General features: G+C 32.6%; 1 protein-coding gene across 13 annotated transcripts in view; it reads left to right on the top strand.

Annotated features, from left to right (window-relative positions):
- LOC100651767 overlaps window positions 1-14,530 on the top strand; it is a 158,263-nt gene that overhangs the window by 38,078 nt on the left and 105,655 nt on the right. For 6 of the 13 annotated variants that reach the window (XM_012312632.3, XM_048409471.1, XM_012312633.3 and 3 more), the window contains exon 2: window positions 11,502-11,586. The exons of the other annotated variants lie outside the window; for them this stretch is intronic. The gene's annotated coding sequence lies outside the window, so the exon portion shown is untranslated. The remainder of the gene's footprint in view (window positions 1-11,501; window positions 11,587-14,530) is intronic. 13 annotated transcript variants of the gene reach the window in all.

Here is a 14,530-nt window from a genome sequence, read left to right as displayed (position 1 = left end):
GATATTTTGAAGCTATATAACCTTCGACAGAGAAACATTTTTTAATAGAATTGGAAACTCCATGTTGCTATGAAACGTTCTCTCAAATTAATCAACTTTCAAAGTAATAATAAAGCGTTCGATACGGTGCAAAGACAAATTAATTGAGAAAATGTTACATGAAAGCTGAAGTAATTTGAAGTCAAATGCAACGCGCAAAGCAACGTTCAATTAAGAAAATGAATGCACCATATGTAGTTTATTTTCAAAGTCATTTCGATAGTGTTATTCATAAAGCATATCTTATAGTTCTTGCGTCAGTATATATCTCCGATTGCATGGTTTAAAAATCATTTTTGCTACAACGTGGGATTTAATTTTCGAAAATAAAATTTCTTCGTTTGTACATGGTGAAAGTTAAAGACAAAATCCCTGTTTCGAATTCGAGGAGAAAGCTGTTTTTCCATGAGAACAGAAATATGCTCTGGCATCTTCGAATCTGTTTTCATCTGTTCAATATATTTCAACTTTCTTCAACAATATTTTTCAAGTGAAAATCGCAGGAAAAAAGCTTGAAGAATGTTGAAAGTAGTATCGTGACATAATATCAGTCGTTCGAAGACGACAACTGAAAGTGTACGAATATTTCTGTGACCCAACGTAGGATTAATTGACGCAGTTAAAGCTTCTGAACTCTAAAGCTTCGTACGAACTAATGTAACTGATCGTACTTTTCCTTTCATCCTTCAAACGTGTTGTGAAAGACATTTTATTGGAGAAAAGCATTCTATTTGTCGGTGGCTGCGTTCTCGAGTAACCGCTTAAATCAACGAGAGAAAGAATCGAGCAACAAGTTGGAAGAATACCACGCCGTTTTCACTTACCATCGTGTATTTGGTATACTTTTTATTTGTACAAAAGCCTGTTTTCAACGAGATATCGGTTGTTCGATATCTGTTCGTGATAGGACGTCGATAACGCCGGAAATTATAGGGCTATCGACTAAGATCTTCGAAAAAAGGATGATGATTATCGTTGAATGAAACAGAGGTGACAATAATTATCGGTGGGACAAAATAATATTTCATAGGTACTATAACATTGTATTCTAAGTTATTTTATTTGGCTATTTAGCTTAGTTTAGTTTATTATAGTTTTTAGTTTATTTAGTTATAGTCTTGTATAACGTGAATTTTAAGTTCGATGTATTATGTTATATTATACATAAAAGATGTAGATATAGTTAGATTTCATTTGTCAGTACTGTGAAATTGGTTTGTTTGTCGATAAATGGAACTGTATTGTATATTCAGCGAATAAGTGGAACTCTATTTATATTTATCGCTGTCCTTTGAGATTTTAATGGACTTATCTCCTTTTGATTTTAACACTGAAAGGATTAAAAGCTTATATTCAGTTTTTAGAATTTGGAAGTACGTATATAGGTAGAAATCGTATTTGCATGTATTCGATCGGTAGATAGAATTCTGTTACATGTATAGATCGCTACCTTTGAGATTCCGAAGAATTTGCCTTTTTTTGTTGGATTATATTCAGCGAATATTGCAAACTAAAATTTTTTTAAATGACTGTGTAATACTGTATTTCCATGGTTTGGTTGATTCTCAGGTTGAGTCGGGAACGACTGGCATACTAGATATCTAGACTCGAGGGATGTTTAATCAGAAACCTTGGAAATCTAATCGAGATTTAAATTGAGTTTTAATAAAAAGAACTGTAGAAGGAAAAATGTAATTTTCTCTTCGGAGTCTAATCAATAACAAAGATAGCTGTAACCGAATCCTTTAGAAAATAAAAATTGAAGTAATAAAAATGAAACGTATAAAAATTTTACATCTTATGATTTTAAGTATAAACTTAACAAAATGAAGACTGCTTTTTTTTTAATGGATAGACCCAAGAAAATATTTGATCATTAATTAAATAGCGAAATGACTGTGATTTTACTTAAAACAAATTTAAATGCTAAAAAGTGCCGTTATCACCTAAAATATATTACTTTAATAACGTCGTCGTTTCGAAAACAGATTCTTGATTGCGCTCGGCCAAGACTCACAACGTTCTGAATAAATTACAAGTAAAATATACATTCGGAGAGTTGTTTGATAATAACAGCTGGAAAACGAGGAGAATGCTGCATAATTTCTTGACGTGCTTCGAAAAATATTCGGAACGTCTATTTTTTTACCGTCGTTCATTATGACTACTTTTTTAAATAATGAAATAATGAATTTCTTGCTTAATAAAATCATACTCGATCTGAATAATATTTTACTGTTTGAAATGGCCATTTGTACGCTCGTGTTATTCTAACTTAACATCTCACTCGGATCCTTTAAAGTTCATTGAAACAGACGTAAAAATGATTTAATTAATCGGTTTTAAATGTACTCTAATTACTTAGAAATATACTATATTTTATAAATTATTGCTCACAAGTATGTAAATATTTCCTTAAAGTCGTGGTAACGCTGTATGAAATTTCCTGAATTTTTAGTTAATGACCAAGAGCAATGTTTACTATCTCTTTATGGTGTCAACAAATTATAAATTTCAATTGTGTTAAAAAAGTTAGTAATAAGGCATAGACTTTTTTAATTCTACAACTTGGTGTACTTTAAAATGATATATTGTTTTACAACGAATTTTGCATCGACTGTAATTTGATTAAAAACTCACTGGATTAATAACTTTTATTTATTCTTATTAATATATATTAATTATATATTATTACTGTTATTATTATTGTTAATAATAACTTTTCACCTACGCACAACATTATCAAAAAAGATGTTAAATGAAAGTATTTTACATTGTTTATTTGTTGTACAGCATTCAGTCGTGTTTGTTTTTTTAAATTGAAATTCTTCGAGAACAGTTGCGCTTTTTTATCGTATTACATGAACCGAAATTCCAGATAAAATTTGCTCGTGCTTCAATAACGAATATTTAGTAGAAATCTAATAAATGGAGAATCAGCATCGCGCTGGATTCGTATCCGGTTAACGATATCAGGTGCCTGTGTACTAATGAGAAGCATGTTCGTTAATTATCATACGGTTTCCATGGAAATCCTTTGTTCGCAGAATTTATTCGGAACTTTCTCGTTTCATGATGATGAGATGCAATTCGATTCGATTTCTTGGTTTATAAGATTGACGTATACCGATATATACCTAACTAATTGACAAAAAATCATTCTTTATTTTTTTTTAGTATTTATATCTATCGTATGCCGTTCCAATTCAATTATTTCAGTTATTTTGTTTATTACAAGCAATTTTCTAAGTTCGATAAATTGCGCGCTGTTATAGATACAACAACAGCAAGAACAAAAAAAGAAAAGAAAGAAAACAAAGGGGAGGAAAAGGTTTGTTGAGAAAAGAGAAAAAGAAACAAAGGTCGTTAACCTACAAAAAACAGATCTTTTTTTCTATTTATGTAGAGATTGACACTCTTACGTTGGAGTGTTTTCGAAAGGGAGAAGAATAACGTGGCGATGCTTGTTTTGAATGTTGGTTAGTTGTTATGTGAAAGTAAAGAGAAATATTCGTAGGGGATGTTGGTTTTTAATTGAAAGTGATACTTTGATTCAACGTCGTCGGTAATTGAGAAAGAATGAAATTGCAGTTGTGAAATAGAAATATAAAAAATTGTAATCGAATTACGTTGGATCTCTGAATATACAAAAAAATCTGTATTCTAAAAAAATCTCTGAGATTTGCAAAGTTAAGGTCTACCAAGCAATCGAATCTTTTTAGCGATATTAATAGTTATAGGATAATTCTTAATTTATCATTTATCTTATCTTGTAACTTTCACAAATAATTTCTATAAATTCTCAAATCGTTATCCTAAGTCGAACTTTGCAAAATTTTGATCGATTAATCGTTTTCTCGAAAATTTAGAACTTGTATAAAACCAGGATATATCGTAATACTTATGGACAAAAATATATTTCTAGGATTAAATGATCAAACTGTGGCAAATATGTTTAATTCTATTCTATTTCTTCCTTTATCAAATATGACCTTATCGTAAAGAAAGTTTGTACAAAATGAAGTTCTCTCAGATGGATCCTTGAGCAAATGCAAAGATAGAGAGAAAGAGAGAGAGAAGAGGACGAGATAGACGGACATGCAATGTCGAACTCTCTCGAGGAAGTTTCAATTTCTTCGTATTCAACAGAGTCCTGTTGGGGCTTCTCAAATTTTCGAACCGTCCGCGTCTGGTCCCTCTGTTGCGGATAGCAGCGTCACAGCGGTTGCGGTGCTCTCGTAAAGCCACTGGCTGGCCTCCTTTCCCTACCTCGTAACTTCTGAAGTTTCCAGTGAATTTACCCGTCGCATCGGTTGCTCCGATGTACCCTATTTAGGCGAGCTTCTCGGTAACGAACTGCGAAACGTGGTAACACTGATGATTTTCATAAATTCTGAACGCCGATCGAACGATATTTGGAACGATCCCTCCCTTGGTTTGATTAACCTCTGTTATGATCCTTGAACTTTCATGTCTCGATCGCACTTGTGGTTTAAAGAAGAGAAGATTTTTACGTTTTCAGGAAAACTTTAACGTAAAATTGAACAGAGAAATTACGAGTGAAATCTTCAGAGAAAACTGATTCACAAGTTAATTGTATATTATTGTGTTAATTTTTTACGATTAGTTATCATATAATTATAGTTACTTATATCAACTATACCTAACATGACAATTTTTCTAATTACGTCAACCGATAACGAAGATGTATATAATTCAACCAGTTCAAAGATCACTAATGAATTAAAGAACAAACAAAGTAATTAAAAAAGCAATTAGAATAGTAGAACAATTAATTCGCAGCGCAAAACCTGTTATTTCCACAGTTTATTATTTCGCCAGAATCTTCATCAAGTATCCTTAACTTGGTCAAGATATTTTCCAACGAATAAAATTCCCTCTCTACTTGTCGTTACGGCAATTAAAATAAATCACCAAAATCCATCACGTTCCACTATAATTATCGAAAAGATCGTTTCAGTCTTCTCGTAGCTCGTTGAAATAAATCCTCGTATCAGGTGATTCGAAATTCACCCATTTTATGACCCAATTCGAGATATTCATTTATCCGAATTTTCGTAAACAGGAAACAGAGAAACGAAATGAGGTATAAGCGTAGGATGAAAGAAAGGTGAAAACGAACCGATTCGTTGAATTCAACTGCGTGTAAAAATGGGACCAGAAGGGATTGGAAGATCAGAGACGGATAATTGATTCAGTCACGGCTTGCCGATTTGCACCCTCCTTTTTGGCTGGGAATACAGCTACGGAAATTGCTGTTTTCCCTACCACTATCTCCGATTTTCAAATTAAACTGGCAACCAGGTCCCATGATCCCTTTTCTCCTATCGATGAAAAGCTTCTTTTTCCAACCAATAAAATCGAGAGATATTGGACTGTGAAATTAATAAAGCGCGTGCTCTTGTGTACACAAAGTATTTTGGGGTTTCCCATACGAATTTTACTCTGTTGAGTTTTATAGATAAGGGTAAGATTGAAATATTATGTTGCAAAATGTCTGCAAATAATCTATGAAGATTTTCATGACGAAAGTATAAAACGTAACGTAAGAACTGTATCTAGTAATTTGAATACTTCACGTTTACTTAAATAGGTGTCTTGTATAATTTTTCTTCCTCCATTATTTTAGAATAAAAGAAATATTTATCAGAAGCATACTTTGGCTTTGTTTCCTCTTCTCTATTGATATATGATACATACGTATAAAGTTACGTAAAATGTATTGTTTGTGAATATCTACGAACATGAAATTTATTATAAAATGAAGCTTTTTCCACAGAAAAGAAGTGCATTTATATATGTAAATATTCAAAAGATGAAATCATCGAATATCGAACGCGTCAAATAGCTGGCTCCATGACGTAATAATTTATACGATCGCTAGTCGCTTGTTGCAACTTTGCGAACAATGTTTGTGTTAGCACGTAATATTTGTTTCTACCGAGATTTATTAGAACATAGTAAATATAAAATGTACATGGTTGAACAAGTTTTGACAAATAACCGATGGAAAAGTAGGTCACAAAACTAGAATTGCGTACATCGGTTCGTGTTAGCTTTTCCAACTAAACTAAACTTTCGTTTAAACGTTCTTCGAATTTAAAAAATTCGATACGAATACGAAAGTTGTTTTTCTTTTTCTAAATGCAGCACGATCGATGTTTCATATCACCTTTCCATGTTGAAAAGATGAACCGAGGCAAAGATACGATGAGATCTTTTTTAATTAAATACGTAGGTGAACTACAATCGATGATAACAAAATATCGAGAAACCGATATTAGAGAGGGGAACGTAAAAGTATTAATGTAAATAAAAGTCTCGGTCATGGGTAAATATCGGATTAATGAAATTAGGACGAGGCTAGTTGAAGATGAATTTAATATCGACGTGATATCGAGAGAAATAAAAATAAATTGTCGACAGATATAAATGTAATGTCGTTGGTTGAGGAGATCTCGGCTTCGATTAAATGCTGTTACATTACGTCGTGGATAAGTAACCGATTTTATTCTTTTTTGACGCTCCACGTAAAATGATTGATTCGTAAATTCAATCAAATTTGTATTTTTCATGCTTTCAAAATAAAAAATCATTCATAAAATTAATTTTTACTTTTCTCTGAGATTCTTAAACAAGAAACGAACGAAACCAACGAAATCTATACTTTTGTTCAAGATTGCGAAGTCAAGAAGAATTAATGAAACCAAGTGCATTTGTTTGTATATAAAATTGCAAATCGAAAATAATTAAATAAAATCAACGAAATCTTTTTCTTTTTAATGTTCATAAAATCAAAAATAACTCATAAATTTATAAAATCGATAAATTCTCGAAAACTATGCCTCCAATAATAAAATTTTATATCATATCTTTTTCATGTAAAATCACCCGTTATCTGATTGTATTCTTAATTATACCGCGATATGTATATATAAAGAATGCATTAAATCTAGCAGAAATGCAATATTTTACCAACGATGAAGTATCGTGCTCTTATATAATACTTTTCTTTATTCTTCGTTTCATTTATCGAGCGTCTTGGAGTATTGTTTGTCTTGGAAACGAGAACGTGCCCCCCTCGACACGTGGAAACCTAGATTCCACCAAGATTCCCTGCTGTTGTCAGTAAGGTTACGCTTCCGCTCTTTTTCGTAAGCCACGGCGAGTGGCGACTAATCGATAGAGCAAACTGTTGATTCTGACCCGGACGCGTCAGACACGATTCCAGATTTTGCGGGCCACGGGAACTATGCCGATCTTGGAAATCAGTTCTCGGTCAGCTCGCTGAAATTCGAGCATCAAATCGATCAATATGACGTTTGGCTGCAAGTTTCTTTCCAGATATTAAGTTATGACATATATAACTTGTCCCGATTTCGTTGTATCGATTATCTTAATCTCATTCTTGCTGACAAATACTTTTATTCTTATAAACGTGCAACTGTGAACATATACGAGTAAATAAGTACAAGCGCAGATTTCTAGAAACGCGTGAGAAATCTCGACGAGAAGGAAATAATTTTCTAAATCGTTCGTTCTCAATTCATCGTTATTTTATTACGCTGTCAAAAGATTAAATATAAAGCGATAGCATAATTACTTGAAATTACTTTGAATCATTTTTAATCGTATCTTTCTTCCTTCTGTGTGTTAATTTCTTCCTACATACTTTTTAGACATTTGTAAAAGAAATCTTATAAGCTAAGCTTCAACAGTAATTTAAATACGAGTAAAAGAGTAAATTAATCTTCAGATTTTTTAAATACGTGAATCCTTTGTGATTTTCGGACGAGTAAAATATTATATTATCTTAATTCCGTCTACCCTTTTTTAAATTTTCGGCTATTATTTCCACATTTTGGAGAAACTACGAATGCTTGTTGCTGACGCAAAGCTCGTGTAAATCAATGTTTTACATGCTCGTGTCGCACGTGCTGTAAACCTACAGCAGAATTCATAGATTACAGAGGGATTCATAGGAATTAGACAAAGCTTGTATGTTCTCCAGCAACGTCTCTTGTTCATCGTTCGTGCAACTGCTTTTCCATCCACGTCACGGCATCTGTTATACATCTATCGTGGTCTCCGCAGTAGAGACAAGCATTTAGAATGTGAATGTCGATATGAGAATCGTCTACAAAAGAATGTCTATGGATTAAATGAATTAGGATTTGTATTTGAAGAAGAAATTTGGGTTTTCAAATTTAATTTAAAATTCTATATTCCTTGTTATTTCTTTAGTCCGTCTAACTTTATGTAGTTTCTTATATTAACAAAAATTGAGAAATTGATTAATCAGATAATTTAAGAATTTACATAAAGTTAAATGAACAGAAGAAATAGCAACGAACGTACCATTTTAATTGAATTTTGAAACCAGTCATTTGACCAGCTGTGGTAAGGTTCGTGTTAAAAAAAATGTGTACCATAAGATAAAGAAGAAAGGGAAAGACGTAACATATTGGGTTCGATAATTCCATTTCCAAGATGAGATACCGAAGAAATCGCATTAATATCAACACAGAGATTTCAAATATAAATCATTGATTCTTATGAAACTACGTATGAAGTAGTCTGCAAAGAATTATTGGAAACATATTTTGTAATCAATGTATCGATATTCGCATTGAAGAAATGACGATGGCCATTATAGATGAGATGGAAAAATTGCAATTTGTAAAAAATATATCAAATTTCGATTGTAGAATCTTTGCACCATTGTGGTCCACGATTTTTCCAAATAATCAAATATTTGCATAATACTCAGGTTTGTTACATTATCGCGAAAAAGGATACTGGTCGACCATCTCCAACTAAAATTTAACCAAACTATCCTAAAATCAGAGTTGGCCCGACAAGACAGCGTGTCAAACGAGATCCGAAGTCACGTCACATTCTGTCCCCTTATTTTCCAGTGAAATCCCGTGATACTATGATTTCGACGTGCGCTGCTCCTCCCTTTTCGTCGCGATTTCCCGTTTCATAACACCAATACGCCACTCCGACCGCCTATTTATCTTTCCTCGCCTTCAATCTCGTCGCCCATGGCTTCCCTTTTATTCTTGGCCATACTTTCTCCTTTCTGTGTAAAATCCCGTTGAAAAAGCTACGCGTACTTCATGCCATGGGGCTAATATCGCGGCCCAACCTAACCCCCATGCGAAATCGATGGAGCTTAAGTCCCTGGACAACGAGGGGCTGACAGAGCGTTCCTTCGATCGTTAGCTGTCCCTTTTTCGGCTCTTTGTGTGACCTGTTTCGATTCGTTTCCGCGACTTGTGTATGTCTTGCAGATTATTTTCTTAAGCATAAGACAGGGGTCTATTGTCTGAATATATTTGGTTCTCACAGTTGCGTTGATTGGAGGAGATGTTTGCGGAGATGGCGAAGGACAGGTTGGAATTTAATCATCGGAGTTTGGGTAATTGTGGAAGGTTTCAGGCTGTTTGGTTTCATTGGAAGATGATGAAGTGGATACATAGTTCTAAGGGAAGCCTAGTGTATAATCCATTTGCTTAGTTTTATATTTGAGTAGGTTATTTAAGTTCTGTTATATTTCTTGTTTATTGCTGCATTAGTTGGTGAGGTATTAGTGATTACGTGTATTCTATATATATAAATGTTAAATAATATCTACATGCTTAACTCTTGGTACAACTGTTTTAGTTATTTATTAAGTAATTATTTAACTATTTGTTAGTTAGCAAGTTGATACGGTTTGTATGCTTCTACAGACGGTGAAAAAAAGTACATTTCTTCTAGAAACTTCGGAGCTTTTTTACATTGTGTTCTATCAGTTAGAACTGATATGTTGTTGGGTACCTCTAAGTTGCGTCTTGCCTCTTCGAATTTTAGTTCAGTAGCAATGTAGCTGTTCGATGGTGTTGTCGGAGTTCTGTCTTTTCTGATAAGATGAGAATGTGTAATGTCGGAGCGATCTATCCTGAGTTTGGCTTATTGAAGTTTATTTAATTTTAAGGGTCGCTTTGATTTAAGAAAGATATGTGAGAAAGAAAGGACGAAGAAACGAAATTATATCGATACTATATACTACTTCATAGTAAATTAAATCATGAAATTGTTGAGGTCGTTTGACGTTTTGTTGTAAGATAGTAAATCAAATACACGTTTATAAGGAAAATTTGATATGCGAATGAGTCATACAATTAGTTTTATTTCCAAATTATTTCTGTAAAGCGTCAAACTCTTATTAAAAGGAAAGGAGATTATTTAGATTGAATTTTTCTACATTGCAAATCCAACAGATCAATCCAATCATATCATTTTCTCTCACCCTATTCTTCATACTTCCATGAAACTAAACTTCCAAATCAATCAAATAAAACACGAATTTCAAGGCGTAAGACCCTTTCGAACTTTCTCCTCCTTTCTCTCTTATTATTTTTACCCCTGCAGAAAAGGGTAACTCCGTAATAATAATTCTATTACAAAGACTGGGAACCAAGTTCGATCCCTGTTCGACGTTTAAACATCGTCGTTTCACGCTTTCGTCGCAAACTCGCTTTCGCAGTCCCGATGGAGCGAAGTTCGATTATTAGGTTACGTGCCGAAATTTCAGTGAAATTTCAAGCGAGGGAAAAATCATGGCCGGGGCGTCACGTTCCGTGGCGAATCTAGTTTTCGTCGACGTTTTCGTACGTCTCGAATCGGAGGTTCATCGATCGTAGACACGGAGACGACGAATGCAAAGCACGTGTCAAGGTAAAGTGGTAGTATCGGAGGGAAATCTTTTCTGAACGGCGTTCAAACGTGTGCCTTTTACCTTTGCCCGACTTTCAAGGGATCGTAGTTTTACTCACGATTTCATCTTGTTTCCTTTAATAGTGTAACTTTGTGGGATCGTGTAACTTTTGAAAAAGCCATTTTCTGCCATTCTCTGTGTCGAATCGTAGGTCCTCTGAATAGCGTAGTGAAGTAGGAATTATAGAATATTAATAACGGGAAATGTAAAATATGGAAGTGTTAATAAAAATATTTTTCAAATAGTAACATGAAGTATCGACGAAAGCATTAATATCCGAGAATATAAAGTACCGAAGTATAAATTTATAAAATTAATAAAAGAATTTAAATGGTTTCAATGTTTTGTGTATTAAAATTATCCTAATGGGCAATTCTAATTATCAACTGATAATATTAAGAATTTTATGAAGAATTTCCGTAAGATGATAAAATTCAATATTTCGTTGGATGTTAAGCTATACATTAATACACTAAATTTTGTTTCGAGTTTGCGCGTTAAACTTTTCATTCAAATCACTAATGTCCCCACCACAATATTTAACAAATTTTTAAACATCCATTATCGATCTTATATGCTACATTGATGTTTCTTGTTTTCGTTTTAACTGTTTTATTTGTGTGTGTACGAAAGAACTTTGGAAATAAACAAAAAATTATTTATATTCATTTTTCAGAGCTGCTTATGACGGACTTTGACACCATTTTTCTTCGACCGTCTTTTTTCTTCAAAACTAATTTAACATCTGGGTAACTTACCTTGTGAGTAAATTCATCGATAACTACATCGCGACTACTAATTATATCCCTACGAAATCTTGATGTACTTCCTTTTCATGGCACTATATCGATATTACCACAAGCAAAACACCTTTCTTACACGTGTCTTAATGGCTGTTACAATTTCAGCTCCCTGAGTATAAACTGTATCCAACAGTAATTATACTCCTTTCGAATACTAATTGAAACAGCTATGTTAGGATATAATCGTATAATGACTATGTATATCTGCATCATGAAAATATCAAACTTTTCATGCACACCTTATTCTTTTAATTATTAAGTACGGCAATAACATTCACTGGAAACATAACTGTTTTGCTTAATTATTAAATGTACAAGTTGATTCGGTGCCTTTATCACATGTAATTTATAATTAGGCGGTTATTTACACAATTAAACATATTATCAAAAGCAAAATAGTTTTCAATCTTCCAGATAGTCAGCGGTGTAGAATAACACAAAATATAATCAATAAAAGTATAATTTATATACTTAAATAAAAGTGTAAATTAAATAGAAATAATTTAATAAATTCTATAATTGACACTTATCACTCCAAAACCTTAGAATGATAAGAGAAATTTTTTAATTTAGAACAGAGTTACGATGGATTACATATAAAGGCATCCGATTAATTTGTACACTTAATAAAGTGCCCTGTTTATCAATTTTCATTTTCTAAGGTGTTACAAAATTTTTGGTGTTTCTGTATATGTTCCACTTTATGCTTCATGTTACTTCATGTTACTAACTTTTTACGTGTTGAAAATTTCGCAAAAGGAACAATGTCGATGATCGATTCACTGAAATAATATAATAAAATAAACGATATAAAATCGAAATGAACTTCCTTGACTAACGAATTTGATTTTCTACACTATCGTCAGTCTCGTATGTATTTACTAAGAGGGATGGTGGACATTTCGAAATGAGACATTCTATTCTTCCCTTCTACTACAGCTTGAAATCAATTACCATTCTTTTTATATTTTGTATCTTTCTTATAACTTTTTAATTAATCTTCAAATTACCTATGACATTTAACACCGTTTAATTTATAATATTTTTCCTAATTTACATATATACATAGAATATGTCGCAGAATTTTGTCTAGAAAAAATGATTGCCACTTGTTTGAATTTTTCGTACATTATAAAAGAGCTAGAAACTCGATAATTTCAAATTTTCCTTATTTTTATCACGTTCGATTATTTAATTTCTCCAGCAGTTGATTATGGTAATATATCAAAAGCAGTTTCGATTATTTGCGATAACAATATTCCTATGTTGTCCCTTATTGTCCGAATAAAGATGCACGGAATGTAATCGTTAGCAGTAATGTTCCACTAATTTGGTTCGCGAATCACGTATAGGCAGCAGTTTACCATAATCGGGCGGAACTATTAATTGCACGGCATGCAGATGTTCCTGCCGACGAGCTTTGACGATCGACAAGATAACATCCGTGTAAATTATTGACGAGCTGCGGGGATACGCTAGAGGATTTACTTCTGCCGTGACTATTTGCATTCCCAATTAATAAATTTGAATTGTTCTGATAAAATGCCCCGCAGTGCCAGTGAAATAATTCATACGCGACGTTATTGTGTTTTCGTTAATTATTACAGGGCTAATTGAATACGAAGACAGGAAAATTGGGAAAAATGATACAGGATTGGAGTTGGAGATTGCGTTTCGAGAAGGTTGAGATAGCGTGTATTAGATTGAGTTTGATAATGTTCAATAATATCATTGGGGAAATAAAATGTAATGGTTCAATCGAACGATACAATTAATATGAAATTTTAATGGAACCTTGCAATTAATTACTAACTTTAATAGACATTCATATTACATATTTTCTAATTAAATTAGTTTAGCAATTTCCTTCATTTCTATGCAACATCTTGTTATATGAAAACAGTTTAGTAAGCGTAGTTAAAAAAAGGATATTTTTAATTTTCAACAAAATTATTGAGTATTTTGAAAAAATACGCTACTTCTTTATTTATAATGACATTGAAGGACGTAAGTATTTGATATCAATGTACCAGTTCAATGTGAAAAGATATTTCAGACAGGAGATAGTACGTCGATACTTTTTAATTTTGCTCCTTTTAAAGAATAAGAAGAACGATATTTTTCCATCAATCTGATAATATTCAATATTTGCACACTGACACACACGATCATGCATTATTTGTATCGTATGTACGTGTGTGTAAATAAGAATGGTTGTGTAAATAGATTACTTTGTTAACGAAGATGGTGGGTATACGTATAAGGAGAAAGACAAGGTTTGTTTCAGTTTTCTCGTTAAATCGCTCTTCTTCCAACAATCAGTAGTATACGTTTGTCGTAGTATAGCCAAGTCGATGTTTATTGACTCTTAATAATCGATTGGCTATTATTGTGACGAAAAAGAAAAGGCGAATTGTATTAATCAAAGATTAAGAACATTTTTATGAAACAATATTGTGTAACTATAAAATAATTTTATTAACATGAACAAGGTCTATCTTTAATGTAATTTGTTATAAATTAAAAATGTCGTTATTGCTGTTTAGTATAAAACATATGATATCGAATTGTTTACGCTTTGAGATACTGTAACAGTAAATCGTAGGAGCAATTAATTAATCTAAAAGTTATTTTACAAGACTACCAGGTATGTAAATATGAAATCGGAATTTTTGTATAGAAAATACACGTTTATTGTATGTGAAATGTCAACAAAGACTTTTGGTATCAATGACGCAGTTTAGTGATAACATCACATTAGTGATAACATACATTATCAGCTAGGGCCATCTATAGGCAAATTCCGGTTTCATACTTACAGACCTGATATCAAAACGGGGTTAAATACTTCTTAACATCGTAACGATTGAATCGTTTAATCAATGTCCTCTCGATTTTATCC

This window comes from Bombus terrestris, chromosome 10, assembly GCF_910591885.1.
Source record: "Bombus terrestris chromosome 10, iyBomTerr1.2, whole genome shotgun sequence".
Taxonomy (NCBI): Eukaryota; Metazoa; Arthropoda; class Insecta; order Hymenoptera; family Apidae; genus Bombus; species Bombus terrestris.
Note: the sequence above shows the minus strand (reverse complement) of the source record. Positions and strands in the feature narration are given on the sequence as shown.